This window comes from Pinus tabuliformis, chromosome 3_2 (genome assembly GCF_031772625.1).
Source record: "Pinus tabuliformis cultivar Carrire ecotype Pingquan chromosome 3_2, CPIR1, whole genome shotgun sequence".
Lineage (NCBI taxonomy): Eukaryota > Viridiplantae > Streptophyta > Pinopsida > Pinales > Pinaceae > Pinus > Pinus tabuliformis.
The window spans coordinates 672,355,129-672,369,555 of record NC_142302.1 but is presented as its reverse complement, the minus strand read 5'-3'; positions in this window follow the sequence as shown (position 1 = coordinate 672,369,555).

The window sequence follows — 14,427 nt, the reverse complement described above, 5'->3', positions numbered from 1 at the left end:
GAAAGGAATTGTAGTGTTCAATTTAAGAAATTTAAGTTTGTTGATCAGAGATATTCTCAAAGAGTTTTGCTGAACTTGAACTGAACGTCTCCTCATGCTAATTCTGGCATTAAATTATAATGATGAATATTTAAAATCCCAGGATTAAAAATGCTTATGAATGCCCAAATAATATTAATTAATTAAATCAGAGTTTCCAATGATCATATCATAATTATTATCTCCATTATAAATCCTTGCAATTGAGAATCTATTTCGTTAAATAATGAATTGAACACAGCAAATAGTGGAAATAAGAAACACAAATAAAAGAAATGCTTGCTAACTAAATATACTCAGAAATAAATTCTAGAATAACGACATCACTGAATTCATGAATCAAACCTGCATAATTAAATATCAAAACATAAAGGAGATCTAGAAATAAATAAATAAAAATAAAAATAAAAAATTGCAGAAACAAAATTTAAATCACTCACGCATGAAATCAAATGTAGTAAAATAAATCACACCAACAAGAAATAAAATGCAGTGAAATAAATAAATCCTAAGAGATTTAGCTAACGAACTGGCTGATGGGCCCGAACAACTAGCTCAATCTCACTGTAAAAATAAAATCAACAACCCATCTTAGAAATGAATTAGCCTGGAAAATATAAATTAATTGCAAAATCTAAAACCAAATTACATGAATGCTAAATAATTAAATGTTGGGCTCTAGTGGTCTCCTCCAGGGATCATTCCACTGGGCTCAGATTCCTCACATGGTGTAATTGAAATCTAGACTTAGCAAATAATACAATGATTTCCTGTGTGATCCCGTCCTCAGCCTCTAGTTTATGGCTCCCTATGCGTGAACAACAATCTCTATTATATAGCAGCAGTGCTGCTCTAATTAAATGGATCGATTGTTACATAGAATATAAAGTTAGGATTTTGGTTAATATAAATTAATTAAAATCAGAATAAGAAGTTTTTATTCCAATTTCGAGTTTGACTTGCTAAGATCCCGGCTTGTGGAAGTAATTTGAGTTCATCGCATTGCTGGCAGTGGTGCATTAACGCACATCTAGATGAGGTGTTGACCCTTTCAATGCTGGGCAATTGGCATACTTCAGTTGTATGTAGTTCAACTTCTTACCGCATTCGATCACAATGTTGAGCGAGAGGGCGAGTAACTCCAGAAGTTGGCTCAAACAACACTTTCCATTGAAATGTTGCGTGTCCATAGCGCCACAGTGTATCAACAAAAAAATTACAATGCACTTTCCTAACATCGGGCCGAGTATCGAAAGAAAGCTTGGAAAATCCTACTCTGCTTTTTGAAGAAGAAATAAGGCTCTCCTCAGCAAGTCTGAGAGCACAAAAATGAAGAAATTCCATTGCATTGAGACTAATATCCTTGTTGAAGTGTAGCATATCAATTGTTGTTTGAGTACAAATCTTCTTCAGTGACACTCAATTTCCTATTGTACAAAGAGTCACAACCAAAATTGATCTTCCCTTGAAAGTCAAGCTGAAATTGTAACCACCATTTCTCATCTAGTGAGAGGCTTGGATTCAAGTTGATCCCCCTAGCTCTATAATCAGATATTACACCAACAGGAAATTATATTTGAAATCAAATGGATTCTGAACCACCAACTATAATATATCCACAATTATTACAAAGCATATCAAAGAAAGGAATTGCATTGAAGGTCACTCCAAAGCAGCTTGGGCATTAGATCTCAGCAGCAAATATATGCAATCCTTCCTTATCACCTGTCTTGCCTTTTCACATGTTCCAGAGCAACATCTTCTGTAAGAGAAAAATAATCATTTATGCAGTAGTTGACTTTGAAAATCGGGGTTGTTCTTAATTCTGTTGCGAGTCTCAAGAACCTGTATTGTGATTGGACTAGGTTATTTTCTTTTTCCTCCGACCAAACTTGGACTAGCATAGATTTTAGTGAATCACGTCTTTGGTCATGGACGTGCACCCTCATCCATTCATTGGTTGATGACTTTGCACCATTTGCCTTGATCATTGTAGCTGTGTACAGCCATTCTATATTGTTGATGTTCCAAGCTCAGAGCCATGGATACGCACTGCATTTGTATACTCATTTTGTCGCATTGGACTGCATACATAACCATTCTCATATTGCCAGAAATCGGGAAGCTAGCAATAGACATTTCTTGCACTAACAATGAACATTAATGAATCAACATTCTCATTCCAGTCAACGTTTTCTTCTTTTGAGCATAAGAGGCTTATCAAAACCGTGGCCGAAACAGTCAAATCCGGATTTTATACTTAACCTGTGTTGGAATATTCCCATGACCATAGCTTCCTCATAATGTCGAATTTTTCCAAACCATTTCTGGGTTATCTAAATGAGGGTTCTCTAAACAAAACCTGTGTGTCAGAATTTCAAGATTCTTCACCATTTGATCACAAAATTCATATTTTCACCTACAGTAATCTCATTCCGTACTCAAATGCATTTTCAGAAGCATTTTTGCACTGCTGGTGCTAGACTTATTCATCTTCCACCAAGAAGAAATATTATTAATGAAATTTACGCACAAAAAATTCTTCAAGAAGAATTTATTAATTTAATAGATATTGTCTCTAAATGCCTCTAACTATCAGCTTAATAAGATAATAATGATTAAAAACACTAGTCACAAGCATAGAATTATATGATAAGAATCGTAAAAATCTGGACAAAAAGGCAGCTCAACACCCTTTGTGGAGGTACTGAAGGGCGGAATAAAGGGCTAGACAGACAAAGCCCTAGAACTTAACGATCTGCACGAGAGAAGGAATAGAAGGAATAAACCGAAATCACAACCATCTCAAGGTGCAAAAACTTTGTTCTAGCATCCCCCCATACTACTTCGGGTGAGACTTCGGTCCGTGCTCCATGGGTTGATGCTGAAAGGGCCAATAGTGTAGGGATTTGTTTGGCTAACTAACGCTGAACCTGGGTCAAGCCCCACCAAGCCAACAAATGGTTCCGTTGCTGGGACTGGAATCTTCATAAAAGATGTGTGATGTCGTATCACTGGAATCCAATTAAGAAAGAGATCATAGACTGGTTGGATAGGAAGATCCACGAATGTGCGGCGTAGGAGAACATAAACCTTTGACCGACAAGGGAAAAGCGGCTGGACAGATACTTATATATAGAGATCCATGAGATCTTTTTCTGTTCATTTCTGGTTGAGCTATATGAGTGGATCACGAAGCTAGCGGATAGCCAAGGAAGGTGGATACTTGACGGTCCTATTGTTTGGACTCCAGAGTTAGTACAAAGATTGAAAGCCTCTGAGGATAAGATCGCTCATGTTGTCAATCATTGGCTCGATCGCATCATAGGAGGATTTGTGACTTAATTCGCAGTTGATACCTCAGTTAGCTACAGCGAGGCGGAGCGCCGCTTTTTCAAAGGTCGGCGAGGTAAGTACATAAAATCTTTGAATACCTGGATTAAGATGTTATTGTGCGAAAATCGGGTTATGCAGCTACCTTGATGTTCAGAGCTACGTGAAGCAGAAAGACTTACAGGAACAAAGGAAGAAAGGGTCTTGAATATAGTCCATTGATTTCACCTCCATTGGGTGACGAAGAGGGAGTAGCGCAGGCTTCTCCGCAAAGTGCCATCCAATTAATAAGGGAAGGATTCCCGCGACTGCCACCTCCACCCACACCACCTCCAACTTCACCACCATCGCCTGTGACTTCACCCATACCACCTCCACTTCCACCACAGTTCAGCATGGAAAATTCAGTGAAGCTGCCTTTGTTTAAAGGCTTGGGAAATGAGGACTCAGACCAGTTCTAGTTCGTTGTGAAAGATGTATGGGAAGCTCAGGGCGTTACAGATGATCACATGAAGAAGGAAACACTGGTTAGTGCTCTTCAAGATCGTGCGCTAACCTGGTACATTAAATACTCTAATGATAACCCAAACGCTAGAGTAGCAAACATCCAGACCACGCTGAACAAAGAATTCAGTAGGCATAAATATGCGGCACAGTCGATTGCGGGGTTTAAGGAAATCGCGATGAAACTAGGAAAAACACATTGGAAACTAGATCAGAGATTGAAGTGTAACATCTGCGAAGCTAATATGAACTTAACATATGGACAACACCATGAATGGTTCGTGGCTTCGCTCCTGCCACACCTAAGACTTGCGCTGTCACAACAGAAGATAACAACTCAGGCAAAGGCCTTGGAGATTGCAATGAGACTACATGAAACACCGATGCAGGATCTGAATCTGGGGGTTCAGCAGATCCATGCGCAGTTGCAAAATATTTTCATTGAAATGCAAAGCTTGAAGTAGGATAGTACAGTTCGACCGGAGGTGCGCGAAGAGGTGTGGTGCCTGAAATGAAAGGGTCAGGGACATGACAAAGACCATTGCCTAGTCTTCGCGAACTACATTAAAGGAGGGGGACTGATGCCCTTGAGGCCTAAAGCTCAAGCAGGACCATGTGTGGGGCCTGCGTTGTGGTGCACTATATGTCAGGTAGCATGAAAACATACAACAGATAACTCTCATTTGCTGCAGAAGTTTGTACAAACACCATAACAATTGTTCTGCAACTTTTGTAGGTTGATAGGGCATGATGAGCACAACTGCAAAAGTTATGAATTGATGATGGATAGAACACCCACCTATAGGGTTCAGTTAGAAATGCAACCCTCTGACCAGAGCGCAGGGATGGCACAAACATGTTTTTAGGGGCACGGATGGGACTGAGGTGGAGGAGGACTTGGCAGAGGTTGGGGACAGTTAATCTGCTACAATTACGGAGGACCAGGACATTATGCCCATGATTCCACTAACCCAATGTGTCCGTCGTGCAAATATTGCACTCTGTTTGATCATGAAATAGAGCACTGTCCTATGCTAATAGCGAGGATACGCAACAAAGGGGCGCTACCACCTCAACTAACTCAGAACTTGCAGATGATGAGGTCTGAGCCTCGCGAAGAGGATCCGAATGTGAATATAGTGATCCAAAGTGGAAATGCAACTGGGGATGATAAGGGAACACAGCCTGAAGACAACGCATGGGTTCGCAAAGCTCCGGTGAAGGAGGCTGAATTTGATTTGGAGCGCGCACGCAAGACATTCATGGAAGCAAAGAAGAGCTTCATTGAGGCCTCCACCTCAAGAAGAAAGGATAAACTAGATCAGGAGATGGACCCTTCTATGCTTACAACCTTTTTAGAAACCTGCATGAAGTTGTTGCGTGATAGCAAGGTTGTGAAGGGACTACAGGAGCTTATAATTAGATGTGCCGGAAACACTCCAAGTGAACCGCGCGTGGTACGAAATATTGGTAAGCATAAAATAAGTACAGGATGAGAAATGAGGCTGATCGCACAGAGAGGAGAGTATGAAATGGATCAGGTTATTTTAGATCTAGGGTCAGATGCGAACGTCCTACCGAAGTAGACTTGGGAACAGATGGGAAGACCCGTGCTGCAGTGGTCTCCAATTTAGTTAAGGATGGAAAATCAACAGAAGATCATCCCCATGGGGCGGATGCAAGGGGTGACTATAGATATTGAAGGCGCGAGCACATTGGCTGACTTTGAAGTAATAGAAATTGTAGATGACAACAACCCCTACCTTGTGCTCCTTGGCATTGATTGGGCTACTGATATGAATGGGGTAATCAACCTAAAGAAGCGAAAGATGATATTTGAGAAGAAATCGCTCCGCGTAATAGTACCCCTAGATCCTGCTGAAGGATCATGCTATACTGAACCAGTCCGCGATTATGAGAGCGATGACGATTTGGACTGTATCTATAAGATAACAGCGCGAGACCAAGATTAGGTGAATCCAATAGTGGATGGATGAATTACATGGGATCGCGAGAGTTCCTGTACCTCAGACTCTGATGAAGAATTAGAGCGCTGGAAGAATCAGTTACATGAAGTAACCACACTGAGTTGTAACATGATGACCCGGTCGCTACGTTGTGTGTCATCAGAGGTAAGAAATCTGCCCACTTATGATGGCCTGAATGATGTAGATATATTTTTGGATGCATTTGAGAGAAAGGCACCAGAGAAGCAGCACTTCTAGGCGTTGGACTAGGCACTGCGCGCTACGCCCGCAAGGTGGTGGGGTACGCACAAGGGTAGCTTTGATGATATGCACAAATGTAGGAGGATGATGAGAACACGCTTTGGAAAGCCGAAGGTGTGAATGACAAACAAGTATGATGGGAAGGACGATTCCACCACCGAGCGCGAAGGTTTAGCCATGGTATACGCGCTCTAGAAGTTTAGACACTATTTGTTGCGGGAACATTTTAAGATGTATACGGATCATTCTGCATTGAAATACCTATTCAATATGCCTGTGTTGGGGAGGAGAATCTGCAGGTGGTTGTTATTGTTCCAGGAGTATGATTTTGAAGTTATTGTGAAACCTAGACGACTGAACGTTGGACCAGACCATCTGTCGCGCATCGAAACAGGGGTAGAGCCAACTAACTTGGAGGAGGGATTTCCTGACGCATAGCTATTCACAGTGCGCGTCGCGGATGGTCATTTTGAAGATATCATACACTTTATAACGATAGGAACTGCCCCGGAAGGTTACACCATCCCGCAGAAGAAGGAGTTAGTGGTGCACGCGACAGAATTTTTTGTCATTGCCGAGCATCTATAGAAAATGGGGTTTGATGAGATATTGTGATGGTATGTACCGATGTTTGAGGGGAGCAGTATCCTCGTGGACGCTCATGGGGGCACCGCAGAAGGACATTATGCAGGGAGAGCGATTGCACAGAATATCCTATGCGTAGGGTTGTGGTGGCCAACCCTCCATCAGGATTCAAAAGCATACTGCAAAGCGTGTGATGTGTGTCAGAGTATTGGCAAGCCATCGCGGAGGGATGAGCTTCCTCTAAATACATAGATGACGTTACAACCCTTTGAGAAATGGGCGATATATTTTGTGGGAACCATTCAGCCCCAAGGAAAGATGGGAGCAAGGTACATTATCACTACGACGAAGTATCTGACTTGATGGGCAGAAGCACAGCCTATAAAGGATTGCACAAGTGCGACTGCTACAAAATTCCTCTTTGAGTATGTACTGACGTGATTTGGCTGTCCAAAGACTTTGATGAGTGACCGCGGTACACACTTTCTGAATGAGATGATCAGCGTGCTAACGGAGGAATTTCAGGTATATCACCAGAAGAGTATGCCTTATCACCCGTAGGCTAACGGGATGGTGGAAGCATTCAATAAAGTGTTGGAAAATGCACTAACCAAGGTTTGCAATGCTCAACAAAGTGATTGGGACCTACGCATACCCGCAGTACTATGGGCCTATCGGACGACATGCAAGAAGTTGACTGGACAAACACCCTTTAGGCTTGTATATGGTGTTGAAGCAGTAATACCTATGGAATACATTGTGCCTAGTCTACGGATAATGACACTAACGGGCATGACGGCTCGCGGAGCCCTGGAAGAGAGGCTCACACAGCTAGCTGAACTTGAGGAAGAAATATTTCTAGTTGGATTTCACCAATAAGTCCAAAAGAAGCGCAAGAAAGCATGGCATGATCAACACATTAAGTTGCGCACCTTTAAGGTAAATGACCTAGTTTTGTTATATGACAACAAGTTTGATAAATTTTTAGGAAAATTCAGAATGCACTGGTTAGGGCCCTATGTCATTAAAGAGATTAACGACGGAGGAGCGGTACAGCTAGTCAAATTGAATGGAGATCCCTTCCTAGGAAAGGTTAATGGCAGTCACTTGAAGCCATACACCAGTGGTCCGACCATGTGACTATATGAAGGTAGCACAATCTTAGCACTCCAGGTAGCTGAAAGGAGGCGCGGGACTATAAACTACACTGCCCGGGTTGGGGGGTTGCACGATTGGAGGATTGTGCAAAGCAAGGACGTATCATAAGGTTCATGGTAGCGCGAAGGGAGTTGTGCTACCTAGGGAGAAATCATACAGGTCGGCCGGAAAGTGACCATTAAAGTCACTGTTCATGATTTGCCGATAGAAATGCGGCCAAATGTAGCGGGCGACTGGCAATTAAGACGACATTTATGGGTCAAATCCTTGAAAATATGCCGCCAATTCGAAATTAATGAATCAAATTTTGGGGGAATGATTGGATTTGAATTCAAAATCCCTATAAATTACAGGTGGTTGTCCAGCGAAAAACACTTACCATTTCGAGAATTGAGTTGTTGAGCTCTCAAGTGCACATGAATCATGAGCACTTCGAAGTTCTGATAGCCAATTCAGTATTTGAGACATTGTCGAAGGAGACATAGGAGTTCCTGTAGAACATTATGTCGGCGCCCACAGAAGCTATAGATACCGAAGCAGAGGAGTCAGTGCTGGAAATTGAGATGGAGGCCGAAGAAGTTGCTCTCGAGGTTGCCGAAGTATTAGCCGAAGTCCCAAAATCACCAAGGATGCCGAGACCAAAGCTGACCCCAACCAAGGAGAGTGCGAAGGATAAAAAGGGTAAGCAGCCTGCAATACTGGTGCGCGCATCACTAAGAAGAAACCCACCGAAGCCTACCGCGCAGGAGATGGACAAATCCATCAATCTAGAGCCGGAGAAGGAAGAAATCGAAGAGATCCCGATGGATGATGAGGATGTGGGAGTAGATGTGGAGGAAGTTGAAGCCCAGGGTGCTGACCCTATCACTCGGTTGCCTGAGTATGTCCCTCCGCGCAAAGGCAAGACTAAGGTTCCAAAAGACATCGATGAGAGCAAGGTCCCCTTGCAAACCCCTCTACTGCCGGATGAAATTGTCTTCAAAGGACCTCGTTTGGGGTGGGTTCCTCTGCTAAAACTCAAAGACTAGGACTTGGCTGATCATGACAAGTTCCCACACATGGCGACTGAGCAGCTGATGCGTCGCATCATCGATACAACCACCGGAATGACCACATTGGAGCCACAGAGGTGGCTCAGAGGAGTAGACAAGGTAGGGTTGCTCAACCTGCTTTGGGTGCCACACTACAACCGCACCCCGGTTACAGTATTGGTCATCAAGCAGCTGCTATGCTTGGTGCATGATGGGTGTCTGTGGTTGGAGGAGCCAATACCCATCACTAACAGATTGATCCACAGGATCACGCGGTTGCCCTACACAAGAGAAAATTTGGCCATGATATTTGGCGAAAAAGGTGGTGAGCAGGCCCTCATGGAGGCCATGAAAGAGAAGTTTAAGCTGGTAAAGAAGCCACGTGGATATGCCATATCCAACATCTGTGACCCTGTCGTAAAGGCAGCTACGCAAATTTTAGCAAGGAAGGTGATGAGGCAGTGTCGCGCTTATGAGGTGCCAGTGCTTGTCGTCGCGCTAGTAGCCGAGTGCACCGAAGGAGTTCAGTTCAATTGGGTAGACTATCTCCACGGTGAGTTCCTTGCGAACTATCGTGAAGCACATGAGATCAACAAGATGTTCCACTATGCATGGCTCTTGTTGTCTATTGTGCTGGTAGCATGGGAGCTTCCAAAGGACAACCAATTTCTTTCGGTCGCGCCAGACCTACCAGAAGCAGCGAAGTACGCTTCGCTGTGGGCGACCAAGGATGCGCATCGAATCAAGGGCAGCAAGATCTTTTGGATCTTGATGGAGATGAATATCCACATGGCCATCCATCGCAAACTACGATTGTCGCCTACGGTGTTTGCCAACCTGTAGGGCTACACAGAGTTTAAAGTAGATTTTCACCATATGGCCATCAGGGCGCGGAAGGACCCTGCACACAAATGGTATGACTTTCCTTACCTGGAAATGGATGAATCGATTGATGCAGTACTTGATTAATGGCCAACAGAGTAGCACACTACAACAAACTTGGCAATGGGAGGGAGCAAGTCCACCACGCAGAGAAAGAAGGAGGAGGCCAAGCTAAAGATGACGTAGCTGGTTGAAAAGAGAAAGAAGGAGGCCACTAACAAGGCCCAGGCGGAGTGCAATGCCACTCAGCAGACAGAGAAGAAAACAAGTGGAACAGAGCAAGGCTCTGACAAAGGCGCGAGGTCACCTTCACCTGAGATAGAGAAGGAGACGGACGAGCCGACAGAATAGCATGGCGCGAACCCACAGGCGATGTCCTCCTACATCAAGCGTCCAAGGGAGCAAGAGAAAGGAGGGTCCAGGAAGAAATCAAAGGCTACTAAGACATCACTGGACCCAATCACCCTCACAGAAGGTGATTTGCACGACATCGATGACATGGTGCGGGATGTCACCACAGAGGCCCTACAACAGTTTGAGCAGCAACAACAAATAATCTTGGGGGCTATTCAGATAGGTTTGCAGGAGCGGTAAAGCCATGCGTTACAGGATGGCTCGGTGTTTACCAGCCTTACTATCAGCATTTCAGAAGCTACCGAGATGCTACGCGCAAAGGCCTCCAGCACGATAGTGCTACCTAATAGAGCACTGACCGCAGAGAATGAAGATGACAGGCTCACTATCAGCGCCCTCAAGGGAGTAGGGTTGAATCTGGCAGCACTCCCCGATGAAGCGCTCCACCTTTTGCAAGATGGAGTGATTGCAGAGCTGAGGGCTTGTGAGAAACGCGCCCTCCAGGTGATTAGTGAGCAGCGAATTAACAATGAACATATGGCACTACAGTGAGACTCTTCTATATCCGCTTTGATCGAGGTCACCAACCAAAACAAGCGTATAATGCAAGTCGTCGAGGAGGCATGCCGAATGGTCCCAGAGTTGGCCATTCTTGAGGAAGAACCAGTTGAGTTGTGCGTCCACAAGCTAGCTACAGGGGTGCACAACGCTCAGACAGAAATGGAAAGGGTTTAGTTGGAGTTGAACCTGCAGATCACAGAGTTACAGTTGAAGGCTCAGCCTTCAACTCTGCCAGAAGTAAAGGAGCAGCATGCAACCACTATCACAGAGGTAATAGCGGCGGTTGACAGTGTAGTAGTAGACTGCACACAACTCTTTGAGCAGTCGTTCGAGGTCCTGACGAGTTTGCAGGAGGACCCTAATGTACAGCGACTAGAGACAAAAGTGCGCAATCTACAACAACGCTATGATGAAGTCAAAGGCATAGCGCAAACCGTTGCACTCATAGAGAGACTGGCAAAGTTGTAGGAGGCCAAGCAGCTGAAGGAACAGGTGGATGCAGTGCTACACAAAGAAGCAGTGTTGAAGGCAAGACTGAAGCCCTAGCTGGATGAGGCTTACATGGTGACAACCTATATTGAAGGAAAGCTTGTGACTCTGCAAGCAACTCAGCAAAACCTTCAGGCCGACAGTTCAGGAGCAGTGACCGAGCAGATGGTTGAAGATGTGAAGCAGGAAGCCACACAGTGCACTACTGAGGTTGCTTCATAAGGGTTGACCTGGGAGGTCTTCGTGCTAAGATCTCTGGGCCTACCGAGTGACTCGAGGGCAAGTTATGAATTTTGTTTTGGGGGCCTGCTGGGAACAGCATCCCCCAAGGACAGTTTTGGGGCTAAAAGCCCATGTTTTGGGTCGAATTTTGTAATAAAGTTGTAAAGACTCTACATTTTGTGGTCGTGGAGTGTGGAGGTGTCATGAGTCATAAAGTGTTTTCCACCCTTATTTTGTAAAGTAAAGTCGCCTGTAAAAGATCTACCCATGGTTCGCGGACCATGGGAGTGTAGAAAAAGAGCTAAGTAAGTAAGCTCTAAGTAGTAAAGAAATAATTTCGGTAAGAAGTCTTGAGCGATAAGGAGAGAAGTCTAAGTTTTGGGTCATAGCATAGGTAGAGGATCTACAGCTGAGTGCATAAAGGCCTAGGGTGGAATTCCGCATCTGAGTGCATAGAGGCTTAGGGTGGAAGTCCGCAGCTGAGTGCACAAACCTTTGTAGCTTTGTGCGCAGGGTGGATAGAGTCTGTAATAATCTGAAGATATCAATAAAGAGAAGTATTCTACAAATTCTATGTCTTTGTTTCCTGTTAATGCATCTTGTCATATTGTGTATGGATTTCATTTACAATGCTTATGTGATGTGTGAATATATGTAATTATGTTGGTTAATCGAATGCAAGTAAGAATATATGTTTATGCGATGCTAACTGTGATTGTTTAGTAAGATAATTAAACGCTTAAGGATAACTTGGAAACCTGTTCTATACGCTACTTTAGCAGCACGAAAGTACCTGAACTGCAGGTTAGGGCTACATGAAGGCTAATCGTACCCCTTCACGGAGGTACTTAAGGGCGGAACAAAGGGCTAGATAGATAGAGCCCTAGAACTTAATGACCTGCGTGAGAGCAGGAATAGAAGGAATAAACTGACATCACAACCATCTCAGGGTGCAGAAACTTGGTTCCAGCATCCCCCCATACTGCTTCAGGTGAGACTTCGGTCTGCGCTCTACGGGCTAATGCTGAAAGGGCCAGTAGTGTAGGGATTTGTTTAGCTAACTAACGCTGAACCTAGGTCAGGCCCCACCAAGCCAACATGGGATATCTCCAAATACCACTGAGTACCTGTCTAGCAAAGCCTGTATGTATGGAGGTCATGGTCGGGCCTGCCCTCCAACCTATGAAATCCTCGGCTCCACTGCCCATGCTATTTCTCCATATCGCAGATCGGCCTCTAGCTGAGATTGTCTGTGGTGGGTATGAATGCATGCCTCTGAGGACCACCGATTTTCCATCCGGGCCAGTGAATTCCATCTCCAATTTCTTCCAATTAGTGGTAACTCACCCAAGGGAGTACAACCACAGGACACCCATCACCACATTGGTGTCTGTCACATCGACCACAAAGAAATGGTTTTTCATAGAGTAGTTCCCCATGGCGACTATCAAAGTAGGCACATACCAAGTGCACTCCATGGTACGGTCACCCGGCACCAAGACTAAAAAGCCCTCAAACTAGTTCATGGTGAGGCCCCTCCTCTGAACCAACTGGGAATATATGAAGTTGTGGGTAGCCCCACTATCAACTAAGACTGACACCTGTTGCCCCTATATCGTGCCTCTGATCCACAATGTCAAAAATTTGGGGACATCGCATAAAGAAGCAAGGACTCCCTCGGATGGGGCAAAGGATGCCCCCCCGCCACCCTGTGGAGGTGATGGTGGTGGTCCCCTCTCTGCTTGACTCTCACCATCTCCCATACCACACTCCTACTCCACCTCATCCTCTTGGTCACTATCTGAGAATACCTCAATGTAATATGCTTTCCCAGTTGTGCACCAATGGCATAGTACCCAGGGCTCCCAACAAGTAAAGAACAACTTCATTCTCTAGAGGTCCTTTCCTATCTCATCATCCATCAGCACTTGTCCCTAGGTGGTTCTCTGAGGTGGGGGTCTACTTTCATTCCCCTTCTGGGGGTAGGGGGTACATGCAAGAAAGGGTGATCGTGTCTTGGGGATGGCCCCCTATAAATCTCTGTCACACATAACTACTTCTTGTAGTGTGGAGGGTCTATGTGACTTCACTAGTCCATGCTGGAGCTTGAGTAAGCCCTCTATGAAGGTGTATACCCTCCGATCATCTGATAGGTTTGGCACCATCACTGAAACTCTCAAGAAATCTGATATGTATTGTTTTGGGTTGCATGTATCTCAGAGTTGGGTTAGCTCCCTGAAGTGAGCCTCTAGATCCCTCTCGTCAAAGCGCTCCACCACCCTCCTGGTGAAATACTCATACGAAGTCACATTGGCATGCCCCAAGGTAGCCAAGCCGTGAAACCACCAGTCGTGGGCTTCCCCCCTCCATGTGCAGCGTGGCCATCTTGATGGCTTCTAGATCCGTCATCTAGTTAAGCTGGAAATAAGTGTCCATCTTCTCAACCCAGGCCTGAGAAGTGCACTTGGCAATACCATCATACGTGGGGAAGAGTACATCCTCCCTATCGTCCTCTGCAAATTGTAGCCCTACATGCCCTGTCCTCCATAACCCTTGCTCTTATCATTCTTCTTGAGGTTACATAAATCTATGAAAGAGAGTTCTTCCCTGAAGTCTGCAACCATGGACTGCCATTCCCTAAAGTGTTCTCCCATCTGTGAAGGGTCTTCGACCCTACTGGTTCAGCCTGTGCCAAAGGCATGAAAGAGGGAATTGTAGCTCAAGTTGGCCCAATCGATGATGGAGGTTGTGTTGCGGGTGAAGGATGGTCGAATTTTTGAGAGGCCCCCGAAGTCTCCCCAAATAGGAATCCCCTAGTAGTGGTTCTCTCCCAGTTTTTCATTTTAATCTCTTCTAACATTTCCTTCTTCCCCTTTGCTAGATCATTCAAAACCTTCAAGAGGCTATCAAAGGCCATCTCCTCCCTGATCTTGGGCTCTCCCATGTCTTCCTCTACTACTATTTCCTTTCCCCTATCCTCGGTGTTTGGAGTGATCTCCAACTCTCTTTCTCTGCTTCGGTACCTCTCCCTCCTATATGTA